We start from the raw sequence: 16,714 nt of genomic DNA, 5'->3' as shown, positions 1-16,714 counted from the left end.
CAAGGTTGTTTGTGATGTCTCCGTGGTTGGAAGGAGGACAGCGAGAGGCTTGATAGATCCATTAATGATCCTTTGGTCTTCCATTACAAGGCTGCTCAAACACTCTAATGCGCGTGTGTGTGTGTGTGTGTGTGTGTGTGTGTGTGTGTGTGTGTGTGTGTGTGTGGGTGTGTGTGTGTGTGTGTAATGCATTGTGATAAGGTTTAACTTTTTTAAAATTCAGATGTAAAAGCCCCCCAGGATGTCTTGACAACAGGTCTTAATCCGTTATTTCAAACCACCTTTGGAGGGGGTCTCAGATGTTTTATGACACATCAAAGGAAAAAGACATAAATTCCAAACCACAGTTGTGTCCTGCTATTATGGTTGAGATGTTATGTACAATAAACCTTTTTTTGTTTGTCTTTTTTTGGGAAAAAATGGAGCACTATGATTTTCATAGCATCAAGTGTGTGTGTGGCAGCAGAATCATGAATAATTTGGCACTTCGCTGACAGCAGTGGACTATCAGGCCACCTGAAGGTACTGTCTGTTCATGATAAAGTCAGAAAAGTATGTGACAGACTTCCTGGAGAAGGAGCTGGATTGCTGTCAGTTAATATGTGCATTGAGATGCTGCTGTGAAGCAGAATAAATGGATTAAAATTCATATTTACCAAAGAGCTTTTAAAGGTCCAGTGTGTAGGATATGTGGCATCAAGCCTTGAGGTTGCTGAAGTGAAAATTTACCAGTGTGCCAAGGTTGTAGGAGAACTTTGGTGGCACAAGCAAAAAAACAAAAAAACAATGCGAATGGCCCTATTTAGAGTCAGTGCTTGATTTGTTTGTTCTGGGCTACTGAAGAACAACATGGTGGAGGTCCTGCTTCATATGTAGATAAACAGCTCTTTCTAAGGGAACAAAAAATAAAGAATTCTTATTTTCAGGTCATTATAATGAAATAAAATGTAGATATGAGTATTATATACCATTTGTGTCAACAGACATCCCTAAATCCTACACACTGGACTTTTAACGGTTCTTTTTGTATTTGGTACCTCCAGGATTTTGCAGGCATTTTTGGGGATTGTTGTGGCCTGAAATGCCTGATTTCATAGCAGCATTTCTGATGTTTTAAAGGACTTATTTGCATTGAAATTGTGGGGGCAAGTAAAATTTGCACAAAAATAGTTGCAATGTAATTGTGTCTATTTTCATGAGCAGAGAGAAAGAGTGCAGGTTAAGGAGGTGCTTAGAAAGGCAATACTCTGCTTGCAGTTCTAAAATGAAATCAGATTTCATTTGTTTTAAATATTTAAATTTGTAGTAAATTTGCGTTGATTGGACAAAATTGCAAGATCGCCAAAATTCAAGGGGATTGGCTGAATTTAGGTTTACTGTTGTGATTACAACATCCTGGAGGAGCTGTGTATAACACTCCACAAGGTTCTCACACATTTACATGGACAACACTTTCGAAATTTTCCATAACTTTTCAAGAATTTATGATGAAGACTTTTTTTTTGTACCCCAGTTGTCTAGCGTTTTACAAACACACTCTTATTCAAACATTTCAGCTAGCTGTAGAAACGTAACTGACACATAATGACACATATTAGAGTTACATTACGTTGACAGCTCCAGATAATTAATTTCCCATTGAACTGTATTATGTGGAAAGTATTCTATGAAAAATTATTTTAAAAATCATTATACACAACAAACGGCCATGAATTTTTTAAAACTTTAATTAGACTAATTCCATGACTTTGTGAGGCCTGGAAAATGTTCCATGACTTTTCCAGGTTTGCCATGACCATCTGAACCTTGACTCCACCATTATTTAGTAACAATCCGAACATTACATATCTCTATGGTGCTTTTACTTAAGAGAAAAAGCAGCAGTCGTGCCATTGTTTTTGTTTGATTTTTTTTTTTTTTTTGAGAAATCTTCTTGGCTTTGACAGGATTGACACCCTGACAGCAGGTCTCATATGCATCTCAGCTGTAGTCGCCATCATTGTTCTGCTGTGGTATCTATGAAAACAAATTGCAAACATTGCTCTGTTTAGGCACCATTTAGCACTGATGTTAAACTGCAATGCTACTCTCGTCCCTCTGCTCCAAACTAAATATGCCATCTGTGTAAACAGTATTCACTAATCTACCATAATAAAAAGCATGATTCCCTCACCCTGGCATCTGTTAGTTTCTTTCTGTCTTTAGCAACGGGTCACATTCACTGGCAACATCCACATCCAAAGGACAAAGCTGTGGCTCTCCCTGCACAGCTCGGTTTAAGATGTTTTATTGCTGTTATGCAACATGTCTACTAAAGGAGTAAAGAAGGTCAAGGAATAAATGAAAGCAAAATAGTTTTCAAAGTTTACTGGAGTTCAGCAAGGAGCTTGTGCCAAGGATACATTCAGTCCACTCCAGGTTCTCCTCTTTTGCTTTACTTCATCCGATCAATCCACTGACTTCCTTCAGCTCCCGCTTCACTTTCTTGCCTCTTCAAATACTGCGTCACTCACAGGTACCCACCAACCCTCCAGTTCCATCTGCCACTAGATGACTCAAGACTCCCCACTGAGGCAAGCTCACACACCCTCCTGCAGAGCATGCTGACAGGATACCACTCCAGTCTTTGTTGGCAAAGTCTCTTCCAGGTGAGGTAGCTTTTAATGTGAGTTGTAAGTGCACCGCATGAACAGATTTGTCAGTTTTTGCCATCTTGGATGCAGGTTTACAGCATAGGTCTTAAGTGCATGTAATGGGCCACTTACCCTATTGTATGGGGTACAGGTACCTTTTCACACATTTAGCACTATGACTTATTGTTTGCCACCACTTACCGATGAATAGTGGCACATGCTGGCTTGGATTAATGCACAGGCTGGCCTAGGCTGCAGCCTAGGGGCCCCACATGTGCAAAAGCCTGGGATCGGCCAGACTATTTTTAATTATTTAAATTTACTTCAGAGAGAATCACCAATTGGTCCATAAGAAACATTAAAGAAAAAAACACAAGCACCTGACTGGGTAAATGGGCCACATCTACCCAACCAGCTGCTGGCTGCGTCACGTGACCAGGTTCAAAGGTCAGACTTGTTTTCATTCGTCACTGCACAGCGGCTTAGCAGCAAAATGCTGGAAAGAAAATACTACAGTGGAGCACAAAAACGAAAAGAACAACAGCTGAAAGAACAGTGTGGCAAAGACCTGTTGAAGAAAATTCCTAAATTGACAGGATATTTTAAGGCTGTCGAGTTTTTATCTAGTCAAGACCGACATGAAGACCCTCAGCGGGACTGCCCGCTAGCTAACGTCGCCATGGTGGAAACTGCCGTAGCGGAAGCTAACGCCGCAGCTAGCTCCAGCCACAACAAAAACACCAGTGAAGCTGACTGCGACCACGCCTCACCGTCTCACTCAGGTGACGAGTGTGGGACAGAGGACACTTCAACCACCCGAAACACCAGCATCTTGTTCCGGCAACATTATGCCAATTAGCCATGATGATGCGCCAGACAAGAATGCCTCTATGGCGGCTGCACCTGTTGCTGCAGCCCCCATCCTGAAGATATGAGGACATACCGGATTAACATGCACTGCGACTGTTTATGACTTTGCCTGTTACCAGTGCCAGCGGGGAGCGTTTTTTTCCCCCCCAAACTGGAATTTATTAAAAACAGTCTGATATCGACAATGGGCCAAAACAGACTGAATCGCCGTGTCTCTGTTGTCCATTGAAAGTGATATTCTGCGCAAAATGGGTTTGACTCATTGAGGATTTCTCCGCCAGATACACGAGGAAGAAAACCTTCTAAAGGTAGGAATTGTTTTACTTATTATTTTGCTGCTGTTGCATTATTGCTGCTTTCATGGTGCTGTCGCTGCTGTGTTTATTGTGTTTTTGTGGTTTTATTTAGAGTATTACAGAGTGGTTCGGTTTGTGCCTCTGTAAGAATTTTGTGATTCTGCTTCACTGCTGCAGATACTGTACCTCAAACTTTGTTAGATGCAATTTGACTGCTGTTTATAGTAAATGCTGGTATAGTAAAATGTGTATGTATTTGCTAGCGCCCCCTAGTGTGTACATCCGGGCCATATTCCTAGCGCGCTTTTTACACATGGCACTCAGTCCGTTTTTTTTTTTCTTTTTCTGGTGTGCTGTGTTTATTTCTGCTATGTAGTTTCATCAAAAACGAGGCTTGAATTCCTCCTTTTCCTGCCCAAACATGTCTGGAGGAGCATTAAGGTGCCACTGCTTTTCCCTTCATGAGTTGCATATTAGCACTCAGCAGGGGGACAGCTGCTGGATGAAGGCCTTCTGTTCTCGCCTCCAAAATCCTCCCCCAGCACAAACTTGATGTCCACATAATTAGTGCTGACATTTTCCTTAAATTTAAAATTTAGATGTGTTTCTATGCTGTCAATTAACATGCATGTGGACAGAGGCACAGGTGGAGTGGTTATGTAGTGAAACCACTCTTGCTCATTCCCTCTTGAGCAGGGCTTTATTTTTTTAATTTTAGAAATGGGTTTTTCATAGCAATGTGTGTTGCAATATTCTCTTCCTACACACGTTAGAGTAAGTTTGTAGTTGGGATTAAAGGCAAGACAAAAAATGTTTTATGCCCTTGTCTATTTTGAGATTTTTGACTATTCTGCTTCCAAAATGTATCTTCTTTCAGACTGGTGGAAAGAAAATGCCCAAAATATAAATTTTGATTACTAATTTAGCTTATATTTCAGTTCCTGAAATGTTTGCAAAAAAGTGCATATTTTATTAGATAATGCCTCATTTGCAAATTTAAAGTTTCAGAAAGCTTGTATTACAAAAAAAAAGTCTAAAAGTAAGTAATTAACTGAGAAAGTTTCATTGTGATATCTTTTAAATTTTTTCCCCTAGTGTCTTATTTTTCTTCAAAAAATGTATTGGATTTTACAATGCATATCTTTGAAGGCCTTTTATTCTCATACTCTGAGCCAAAACTTTCAACTTCAGTAGCACTTACATACATTAAACTTTCCAGTTTTATCACTATCTATATTCTAAAGCTTTTTACAGAGGGGTTATTTCATATGCATTATGCATAGCCTGATTCATAGAACATTTCCTTCCTAAAAACATGGTGAGGATGAATTTGTCATGGCTGAGAGACAGTATTTTTGTTTTAATGCAGTGATAAAAAGAGCTATCCAAAATTCCCTCTGTAAACCCCTTTGACTCTGTCATGATTCTGGGATTTTGTTTAGAGTTTTATGTTTTTTCTTGTTTCATGCATTCATCCATTTAGTTTATATCCTGTTTTACTCTGAAAGTCAAGCTCCTCATGTGTCATGCCTATGTTACTTCTTCCCTTAGTCTGTTTCCCGCCTGTCTTCTGTCACATCTGTCTTACATCAGTCTCGTTTGTCCTTCTCTCATCACTGAGTCTTCCCTGCACACCGGTTCTCATCCGTCTTGTCTGCTCCGTCCTACCGCACCCTTGTTGTCAGCTACTCCCCGTGTTTCCCTCCTTTTGCATATGCCCACCTTCTCCAGCTGTGTCTTGTGTTTGTGATTAGTTTTCTGTGTATATATAGCTCTGCCTTTCCCTTTGTCCTTTGTCAGTCCCTCTGTGTTCATCAGCGTGTTTAACCTTGCCACTGTGTTGGTCCCTGCTCAGTTTCTTGTATTCTGTTTTGGATTTCTTCCTATAGTTCATTCCTGTGTTCACGGTTTCATTCTGGTTGGTTTTAAGTTTAGTTTGGATTCTTTTTTCTCTTGTGCTTTGAGTTTGTTTGTTTTTTTTTTGGAGAATTTTACTAGTATTTAAGCTTTCTCTTTGTTCTAATCACCAGCCTGCCTGCTGTTCTGCTCTTGGGTCCTCATTGTGAACTAAAACATAACAGACTCTAACAAAGTGAGAGTTTTGATCCTGCCTTCATCCAGTGTTCAAATTTTAGATTTTAGTTCTGGAAATCTGTGCAAGTCAGTACATATTTAACTAGATAATGCCTCATTTGTATACCTTTTGAAACCTGGGAAAATTTGCTTGATTTCTTTTCAAAAACATGGGAAGAAGGCAATGAGCAATGAAATAAATGACCCGTAAATTAGCCACACAAAAAAAAAATTGTGAAGCTAGGAAAATTTCCTAAAAATTGGTTTAAAGAAACAAGAACTGTTTAAAATCTGTGTGTGTGTATGTGTGTGTGTGTGTGTGTGTGTGTGTGTGTTCGTGGAGCTCCTCCAGACACTTTGCATGTACGGAGCTAGCGAACAGGGATTTCATTAAGTGTAAAAAGGCTGGCTTTACAGTGATCAATGGCCCTGCTCATCGGTCACCTGGGGTGGCCTAACTGACCGCAGCATCGAGATGGATGAAGGGACTAGAATGGAGAGAGAAGGGAGTGGCTGAGATGGAGTGGAAATAGAGAGGAAGGGGGCGTTTGTGCTGATGAAAGTAAAGGTAAATAGACAGAAAGAGACAGATGAGGAATAATGGATGGCTTTGACCCCACAACCCCTCTCTTCAGAGGGGAATAACACATAAATACTGCATTGACTGTTATTATAAAATGGCTGCAGTTGTAATTTTTATGAGTGAAAAAGATCAAATACATCCCTGCACAGATTAAACGTGTCACTGAGTAACTGCACAGCCATGTACTGTGCAAAAAGGAGGATAAATTATATAGAATACTTAAAGCTAATATGAGCCAAAAAAAAGCTCTCAACAAGGTGCCTTTCACAGACACATTTTTCAATTGATTTACATCACAGATTAATTTTGCACCATTTTCTTAAGTAGCTAATATGCCTTTTTTTTCCTTCAAAACATATGACCATGACACTACAAGAGGTCAAACACTCCACACACTACCCTTAAAATGTTTCTGATCACTGTGTGCAAGTGTGTGAATAACCAGGTTTCTTTCGTTCCACGCACACATCATCAAAACCCCAATATGATCCAGTGCTAGAATGTTAGTATGCGTGTAAACACACTATAATTTTCAGTCATTTCACCAAGAACCACACCAACTTGCAGAGCTTTGAAAATTGCACAAGACAGGTAATCCATCACAGCAAGTATTTCCTCGTTTTTTTTCTTTTGTTGACCATCTCATGCCATCATACTCTGAGAATGCAAATCAATTCGGCTCTCTGATGGCATGCAGTATCAGTGTGTGACCCCCGAGTAATTGAATAGTGTGAAAGGTGTCGGTGTCTGTATTAAAGTTGCTGCTCGAAAACTCTCTCTTTTATCTGCACGCTGCAAAGATAAAAAGGACTCTCAGTGGGAAAGATTTGAGATTATGTGAAAACAGCAGAGGGTAAGCAGGTGGGCATCCAGAGAAAATTGAGAAAATTGCTACCCCCTCCCCTCACATCTATTCTAGCACTGCCACCGTCACTTTACAGCCTTCTAAAGACACAGTAAAGCCAATTAACCTCCCTCATTACCACTGCTATAGGCCTTCCGCTCCAAAGGATGGAGCAAGATGGGGAACAGGATGGGGGAGTGGCTGAGGGGTGCAGATGTGGATAGTGGGGTGTTGATGGGTGGCAGTGCAGCAGAGTGAAGGAATAAATCAGCGGAATGAAAATGGGAAAACGCAATTTGTCACACCATTGTCGGCTTCCGCTCTCCACTCTCTCCTGTTGCAAGTGGAGCATGGATTCACGAGGCGAGGCTTGTGTGTCAGCCCAGCTGCTGCATCTATTTAAATGAGACTCACAGCTTCATGAAGTGAGACCACGTATCCTTTCAATATGCAGCTCTGGATGAAGGGAGGTAGACACACAGTCAAGGCAGAGAGGAGACAGAGAGAGTGCGGAGTGAGCTGATCTGAGGGTGAGAAATAGAGTAAACCGATTTTTGATGATGACTCTGCGGATGCATGAGCAAGACTGAAAGTGCGGAGGAGGTCTGCAGCCTTAATGGGTCGCTGGGATGCATGCAGTGACTGTAAAAGACAAACCCCGTTGACAGGAAAAGCCATTGGCTCATTACTCAGTTTGTCTGTGGAAGAGAGGAAAAATAAGAAGAAAAGTCTGTGTCTCATTGCATGGTTTGTGTATTGCATCAGATAAAGTAATCGTTTGAAGAGGTGAGCTGAAATTCATTAAAAATGCTCTTGTGCTATTAAGTTTGGACGTTAATTAAATCCTCGAGCTTTTAATGAAATATTAATTAGTAGCATGACTTTATCAATTACCCTTAAATATTATATTACAAACTTGAATAAGAGAAAGCAGATTCTGATCTTTTTTTTTTTTAGCTCTCAAGAGCCTCAGTTGTATAATGTCTTCTGTGGCTGCGGAGGAGCTTTGTCAAATCTGAGATAATAACCATGCTGACGTCATCAGGCTTATCTGACCTTGGGCTTGATATCTGCGTATACATAACACAGCCTGTGTTACAAACTTTAGGCATAGAGTTTGAAAGATGTGGGCATTAACCAGGCAGGGAAGGTCTCTTGGTTGCAACATGGAGAAGTGTAGGATTCAATGTTTTGGGACTAATACAGGGCTGTCTCTGTCTCTGCTGCAACATTTTGATTATTCCTTGTGGCAGTGTAAGCCTGTAGGTCAGTCAGTCAGGTTTTCAATGAAATGTCTTTTCAGCTATTGGATGTATTGTCATTGTCATGTGAGTTTGCAGTTGCAAAATGTTGTTCTTCCTGCATCCACACTGTCATTTGACGTGACAGATATGTAGTTGGAGGCAAGGAAGAGCTATAGGTTGGATTTCAGCTCTGGGTAGCCAAGGAGGCATGCTCTATATGCCGATATGTCAAAAACAGTACTTCCTTGTACTTTTCGCTAGCATTGCAAACTACATTTACAAAAGCAAAAATGTCATCCCAAAATATGAATGCATGGACAAGGATGTATTTTACAGTCTTTTGGAAGCACCCACCTCCACAATCTAACGGGTTTTGGACATGGATGTATTTTTGCATGCATCCTGATACATGTGACTGACTCGGCTCTACAAGGAGAACTCAAACGCCAAAACAACACAGACTGAGGAATTTATTAATGGTGTAAACTTTACCTTTGACAACTCATCGAGTGCCATTATCCAGTCAGAGTTTTAGCTTGTTCAACACTTAAAACATGCAAAACATTCCCATCAGCCTTAGCTGAACTGTGGTGCTTATTACCTGATTTTAGCATGCTAATCACTAGAATAAGATAATGAACATATTAAATATTATATCTGCCAAATATCTGCATGTTAGCATTTGCAGTGTCAGCGCGCTAGCATGTTTTAGCTTAAAGCACCATTGTGCTCAATGAAGCCTGTACGGCTGTTGTCTTAAATAGGACTCTACATGAAGTAGATGGATCATAATCTGGAATGTTATTCATGTATGAAAGTAATGATTTCAATGAAAAAGAAGTTTGAAAACATTTTTGCACAAAAGAAAACTGACCAATGAATAAACAGCGTCATTGTGTAAATTGCAGATATCATGGTGTGTATATCTTTGCCTCTACAAAGAGTTTTTATATTCAGAGAAAGAAAGTTTTTAGCTCCGTCACTTAAACTTTTCTGAAGGATGAAGTGGTGTGTCAGAACATCTGGTTTGCTAAATCTTTTAACATCTGGTTTGTTTCTGGACTGTCAAAAGTTTGGGAAATTTGACTCATACACAGTAAAGCCCCTAACACCTGCTAACATCTGGCTTTTGTCTTTAGTGGAAAAGGTAACAATCAGCATTAATTCCCAGACAAATGACCATATTAGTCCCTAAATTTGCTCTAGCACCAGTCAGCTTCAATCGGCAGAGATGGAAACACCTATGTGGACATGCTAATTTTCACTCCTTTTGTAGCATGATGCAATGATTAAGTCTGTCTCCATCTGAGCAGCGCTCAAATATCACTCCAAATTAAGGTCACCCCAAAGTCATCGGACAGCTGCGGACAAATGCACATGCAGTTCTATCTGTGGTACAACTGATGGTCCACGTCAGCCCCCGGCAGTAAAACAGGATGGCTGGATGGTGAACTCCTCCTACTGCTGACATCTGATGAAAATGAAACTAAGAAACTAAGAAGCTGTGGATCGAGGGTGAAAGTCTGTCATATATTCAGCTTAAAACTTTACAGAGTTTCAGCACCTCTGGCTGGCTTGACAGCAGTGTTTTGAAATGGACTCGAGTGTTGAACAAGAGACTGAGGCATGCGCACTTGATTTGAATGCAGTCCACACAATCGCAAAAATTGGGATGTGCAGACCCTCATGGACATGTGTAAATGATGACATTTACATCCCACAGACCAAAACTGACCCTCGGGGACATAAAAACTGTGGAGAATTGGCCCTCAGGTTTGAATGAGAGACTGAAAACTAATAGATATTTTTAAAAAGAAGTTTCCACCATAACATTTTCACTTGCCTCTGTGCTGCTTTCTGCGGTTTACTAACCCTGTTTCATGGCAGATTTGTGACATCGAGCATGACATTTCAATAAGAAATAAAACATTTTAAAAAAGGCAGAGTGGTATAATGGTGATGGAGAAGGAGTCTACCACCTGTTTTTAGCAAGTTTTTCTGCACTGAAAAACCCTGCGTATACGCACTCAAAAGTGTTTCCAAAAAATGCAAGGTGGGACAGACAAATTACAGGTAATTTGCAAACGATCATCACCTCTGGGCCTCAGAGTGTTTAACAGATCAATGAACTCAGTAACAGAGCTGACTGTGTTAGTGTGTGTTGCACGCATGTGTGCATACCAGCGCTCTTTATGGAATGTGTTTAACTTCTATTCAGTTTTTTGGGACTGTCTGCTTGGTCCTAAGAAGTGGCCAACTGGATGGACACAGTATAAGTGGGCGTATGTATGTATGATGTGCGAGAGAGACAGAGAAGGGAAGAGACAGTTTTCACACACTCATTTCAGTCTTTCCTGGCAGCCTGGAGTGGCTGTCACCCAAGGGTGATACCACCGCTACCTTTGCCTCGTTGCCTCTATTCATTCGATAACCCAATCTGATGCAAGACGTCAGGTCAACTAACACTGACTAATTGCAACGGATGAGGGCGAGGGGGGGGGGATGCCATCAGCAAGCCAAATTAGTTTTAATTAAAGCCTATAACCAGATATATCAGATCTGTCAATCTCCAACTTCCATTCTCCATCTCAACTGGCACAGAGCGGGCGGGTGAGCTGAGCTGAGGGGAGTAACAGAAGAAGGAGAAAGAGGGAGTAAGGGAGAAGAAGGTATGGGAGAAGAGAGAGAGAGAGGTATGGTAATTTAGAAAAGCAAGGGGATGAAGGTGTTTGGCCACATCAGGGAAGCATCTTCAAACTGTATACTCAGTATCTAACAATCCACACTGAGTGAAACTCTACTGCCCTCTAAAGGTTACATCGAGCAAAATGTGGTCAGATTCAAAAGGCAGTGTGTCTCCCAGTGAGAGCGTGTGGCTTTGGGCAGGTGGAACGTATGTACAGGTACGTGTGTGTCCTGATTGCTCGTAAAATCATGCAGCCCTTTGAAGACGGACCAAGGGACTGGATGTGCTGTGGGTGCAGGGTCGGGTAACCAGGGGGTGGAGAGGGAGGAGAATGGTGATGATGTGAGGTGAGAAGCATGAAGGAGGGCCAGCAACAGCAAGCAGGAAGAATGGATTAACACACTTGGATGAACTCTCCTTACACACACACACACACACACACACACACACACACACACACACACACACACACACACACAAAAGGCAATGGCCTGCAGGTAAAGCCAGCCTTTTGGATTTTTTTTTTCTTCTCTCTCTCTCAGTTTTAACTGAAAATCCCACTTTCCTCACATCATCACTTACCTACTGCTGTGAATAGACCACACGATGACATTTAAAACACGTGTGCAGAAGTCCTCATCAAAATAACCCAGACTCAAGCCGAAAAAGCGGGATGTATCGATTTCCCATAAATGTCAGGACTAAGTGTTATAATAAAATGCCCCACCCTTTAAAATTCCAGAGAACACATCCTTCAGCTGGAGCCGATGCCCTAAAAAACACAAAGTACCTTTTGCCTATCTTTGCCTTTTTGAGGCAAATAATACATTTTAACACCATGCCAGATACACTTTACTGTTTTTACTTTACTTACTGGATGCAGGCTAGGTTGTACAGTAGCCAGTTTTTAAGGCATTGAAATTGTTGTTGTTTTTTTGTTTGTTTGTTTTTTTTAGCAATTGTCTTACTGGGTCATAAATTGTCTCCCAGAGTTGGAGCAATTTTGGTTATTTTACATGAAAGATTTCAGTCTGTGCAGCCTTATCCATGCAAAAGGTGATTTTGTTCACCGGAGTTTGGCAGCGTCCATATAATTTCAGAGGTCAAGTGGAATAGATCAAATGAAATCAAGACAGACAGAGTTGAATGTAAAATACAAATGAAATTGACAATAAAAGATCAAAAAAGCCAGACGGTGAAGAGGGAGAGGTCAGAGAACATATATGGGAAAAATAATTGACATAGATACCATCACATCATCTGTTGGCTGTGGCCATCTTTTTTTTTTGGAGCCAGGAATTACCATATTTGGATGAGACGATGGTGCTGTATTCAGCAATGGGTGGGTCTGACTGGAAGTCAGAAAAAAATTTAAGCCTCACTAAAATGTTAACAGGTGACTTACACAAAAAAACAACTTCCTGTACAGTTGTCATGAACGTTGAAATCAGCGAAAGAGAACAAAATTGGCTGTAAACATGTTTGTTTTTGCTTTAAAGTTGGCATTTTAACATGAGTGTTATGGGAATTACCCCTGTTTTGGAGCCAGCCTAAAGTGGCCAGTAAAGGAACTGCAGTTTTTGGAACTTTCAGACTGGGTTCATTTTCCAGCCCCAAAGGTTGCTGTTTTTAGAAAGAAAAAGAAAAAAAACGGAGGCTGATGCTTAATTATTTAACTGATTAATTATTCAAAAATAATGTTTTCAGAGCCACACAAAATCTTGAAGAAGAAAAACAGATAAAAGCATCCAAATTAAGGAGCGAAGCAGAGAGTACCGTGCACAGATGTGTAGCAGCAGGCTGATAACAGTGGAGTAACATTACTTATTAGGAGCCAGAGGAGGAGATCACTGCTGAGGACGAGCGACAACTTCTCAGCTGATGATACCACTCGTGCTAGACTGGCTCATGTAGTGGCAGCTAATGGAGCTAGAAAACAATATGCTGGTTCCAAGAAGACGCAGCTGCCAAGGAAAGTTCAGGAAGAGCTTTTCTGTCATATTTACATATCAAAAATAAATAACTTTTTTTCTCCTTTATGATATTATTTCTGCTATATCTGCCTTTAAGGATGCCGTTAGTGGAATGAATCTGACTTTTTTGTAAGCTTCCTCAGTGGGACAGTGATCACAAGAAATACTGGACCAACTTAAAATAAAATGTATTTATGTTCTGTGCCAATGTTTATTCTTTATACCATTGAAAGACTCAAACACTTAAATTGCATGTAATTTCATTTCAAGGAGTTAGTTTGAGAGAAAGACACAAGCAGTGTTTGTAAGAATTTTTTAGGCATTTTGATTAATATATAAATTGACACAGTGACGTTAGGAATCTATTGAAACTGTTTTCAATCAGAAATTTTGACGGTATTTCAATTAGTTTAAGTGGCTTTGGAATGCTACGTTCTTTGCTGTCACTTTTTTATATATTATATAAATACAACATATCAGAGTTTATCAGTGATACAATCCAGCACTTGTTTCAGTCTTTTTACAGATGAAGACAAAACGCTTTTATATCTCAGACCTTATCAGAATGAATAAGGGTGTGAAAATACCGTGCCCGCCACTCTTCCATCACTCTGACTTTTCCTGCCACTATGATGTGTAAAAAATGGATTAGCTTCATTATTAAGGCAATTTCCTCCAAATGAGGGACAAGAAATGAAATACACCACTGCCACACACACATGCACTCACCATTTTCAAAATATAAAATAAATAAAGGATTGTCTGGATTACAGAATTATTTTTAGATGAGGCATGAATTCCCACAGCAGACAGTTTCTAATCAATTGTAATCAGGTCTTCTGCTGCTTTTTTGTGAAGTATTGGCTCTAAGACGTGTCAGACGACAGAGCAGTACAATATTGAACTTGGCTGTGAATCCATTATCAACATGTGCTCGGCTGGAAATGTGACAAAACTGCAATTTGATTTAATACAATTGAAGACGGGTCTAAGTACACACTTCGCCCATGTGGAAATTGTCAGTGATCAGAATACTTGCTGCCACATTTGTCTACAACACGCTCCAACATGGCGATCCGGTTTTGCTGTCATTTGATCACAGATGTTTCACAGTATCAAACGCCGCCTTTGTTACAATTATACTTACAATTATACTAAGTAATTACACATTACATTCATCTGAACAGCCGTTTTCAAATTAGCTTCATTTAACACATGAAAAGTGGACTCGTTCTCTTAAGCCTCCACTGAGGAGATTTGTATCATTCATTTCATGACACCTGCTGTGACCATAAATCTGATTCCAGTGCTGTAACTGCTCGCTGTGTGAGCAGTTTGTCGTCTTAGTCCAATGGGAAATGCCTGACTGACTGCTATCAAAAAGTAATTACTTTCACTTTACGACATTGTATACTTTTAAAAAGTTCATTATTAAAAGCTGCTGGGCTTTTAACCCAAACCGCTCTGTGGTCACTGCTGAGCATCATTAGAGGACAAAGTTGCCTCAAGACAAGCCCTAGTTGCCAGCAGCAGTTGTCGAATATGCTATATTTGTTTCCATAGCAACCCATACCACATTGCGTATCGCCATTGTGATGGCATGAAAGTGTCGCTCTTTTCCATGTCCTCCTACGTGCACAGAGGTATGGGTCTCCTGTTGTCTCAAATACACACATGGAGAAAATTGTTGGTACCCTTCGGTTAATGAAAGAAGAACTCACAATGGTCACAGAAATAACTTGAATCTGACAGAAGTTATAATAAATAAAAATTCTATGAAATTTAACCAATTAAAGTCAGACATTGCTTTTCAACCATGCTTCAACAGAATTATTTAAAAAAATAAAATCATGAAACAGGCCTGGACAAAAATGATGGTACCCTTAACTTAATATTTTGTTGCACAACCTTTTGAGGCAATCACTGCAATCAAACGATTCCTGTAACTGTCAATGAGACTTCTGCACCTCTCAGCAGGTATCTTGGCCCACTCCTCATGAGCAAACTGCTCCAGTTGTCTCAGGTTTGAAGGGTGCCTTTTCCAGACGGCATGTTTCAGCTCTTTCCAAAGATGCTCAATAGGATTTAGGTCAGGGCTCATAGAAGGCCACTTTAGAATAGTCCAATGTTTTCCTCTTAGCCATTCTTGGGTGTTTTTAGCTGTGTGTTTTGGGTCATTGTCCTGTTGCAAGACCCATGACCTGCGACTGAGACCAAGCTTTCTGACACTGGCCAGCACATTTCTCTCTAGAATCCCTTGATAGTCTTGAGATTTCATTGCACCCTGCAGAGATTCAAGACACCCTGTGCCAGATGCAGCAAAGCAGCCCCAGAACACAACAGAGCCTCCTCCATGTTTCACAGTAGGGACAGTGTTCTTTTCTTGATATGCTTCGTTTTTGCGTCTGTGAACATAGATCTGACGTGCCTTGGCAAAAAGCTCCATTTTTGTCTCATCTGTCCATAGGACATTCTCCCAGAAGCTTTGTGGCTTGTCAACATGTAGTTTGGCAAATTCCAGTCTGGCTTTTTTATGATTTATTTTCAACAATGGTGTCCTCCTTGGTCGTCTCCCATAAAGTCCACTTTGGCTCAAACAACGACGGATGGTGAGATCTGACACTGATGTTCCTTGAGCTTGAAGTTCACCTTTAATCTCCTTAGAAGTTTTTCTGGGCTCTTTTGTTACCATTCGTATTATCTGTCTCTTTGATTTGTCATCAATTTTCCTCCTGTGGCCACGTCCAGGGAGGTTGGCTACAGTCCCATGGATCTTAAATTTCTGAATAATATGTGCAACTGTAATCACAGGAACATGAAGCTGCTTGGAGATGGTCTTATAGCCTTTACCTTTAACATGCTTGTCTATAATTTTCTTTCTAATCTCCTGAGACAACTCTTTCCTTTGCTTCCTCTGGTCCATGTTGAGTGTGGTACACACCATGTCACCAAACAGCACAGTGACTACCTGTAGCCCTATATATAGGCCCACTGACTGATTACAAGATTGTAGACACCTGTGAGGCTAATTAGTGGACACACCTTGGATTAACATGTCCCTTTGGTCACATTATTTTCAGTCTTTTCTAGGGGTACCATCATTTTTGTCCAGGCCTGTTTCATGAGTTTATTTTTTTAAATAATTCTGTTGAAGCATGGTTGAAAAGCAATGTCTGACTTTCATTGGTTAAATTTCATACAATTTTTATTTATTATTACTTTTGTCAGATTCAAGTTATTTCTGTGACCATTGTGAGTTTTTCTTTCATTATCCGAAGGGTACCAACAATTTTGTCCACGTGTGTATCTCCAGAGACACTCACACTGTCTGTCAAGGGCATCCTTTAAACAACTGTCCTTTTTATGCCTCTTTATTCTCCTCCCCCCTTCGTTCACAACTGAACACCATCAATCTAGCCATTTACTTTAACTTTATTTCTCACTCCATTAGTTTCTAGGACACAGAGCAGCACAGCCGAGACAAAAGGCAGGGAGGGGGGGGAGAAAGTTTG

Source organism: Plectropomus leopardus, chromosome 7 (assembly GCF_026936395.1).
Source record: "Plectropomus leopardus strain MGB_pleo_1.0 chromosome 7, ASM2693639v1, whole genome shotgun sequence".
NCBI lineage: Eukaryota > Metazoa > Chordata > Actinopteri > Perciformes > Serranidae > Plectropomus > Plectropomus leopardus.
Note: the sequence above shows the minus strand (reverse complement) of the source record.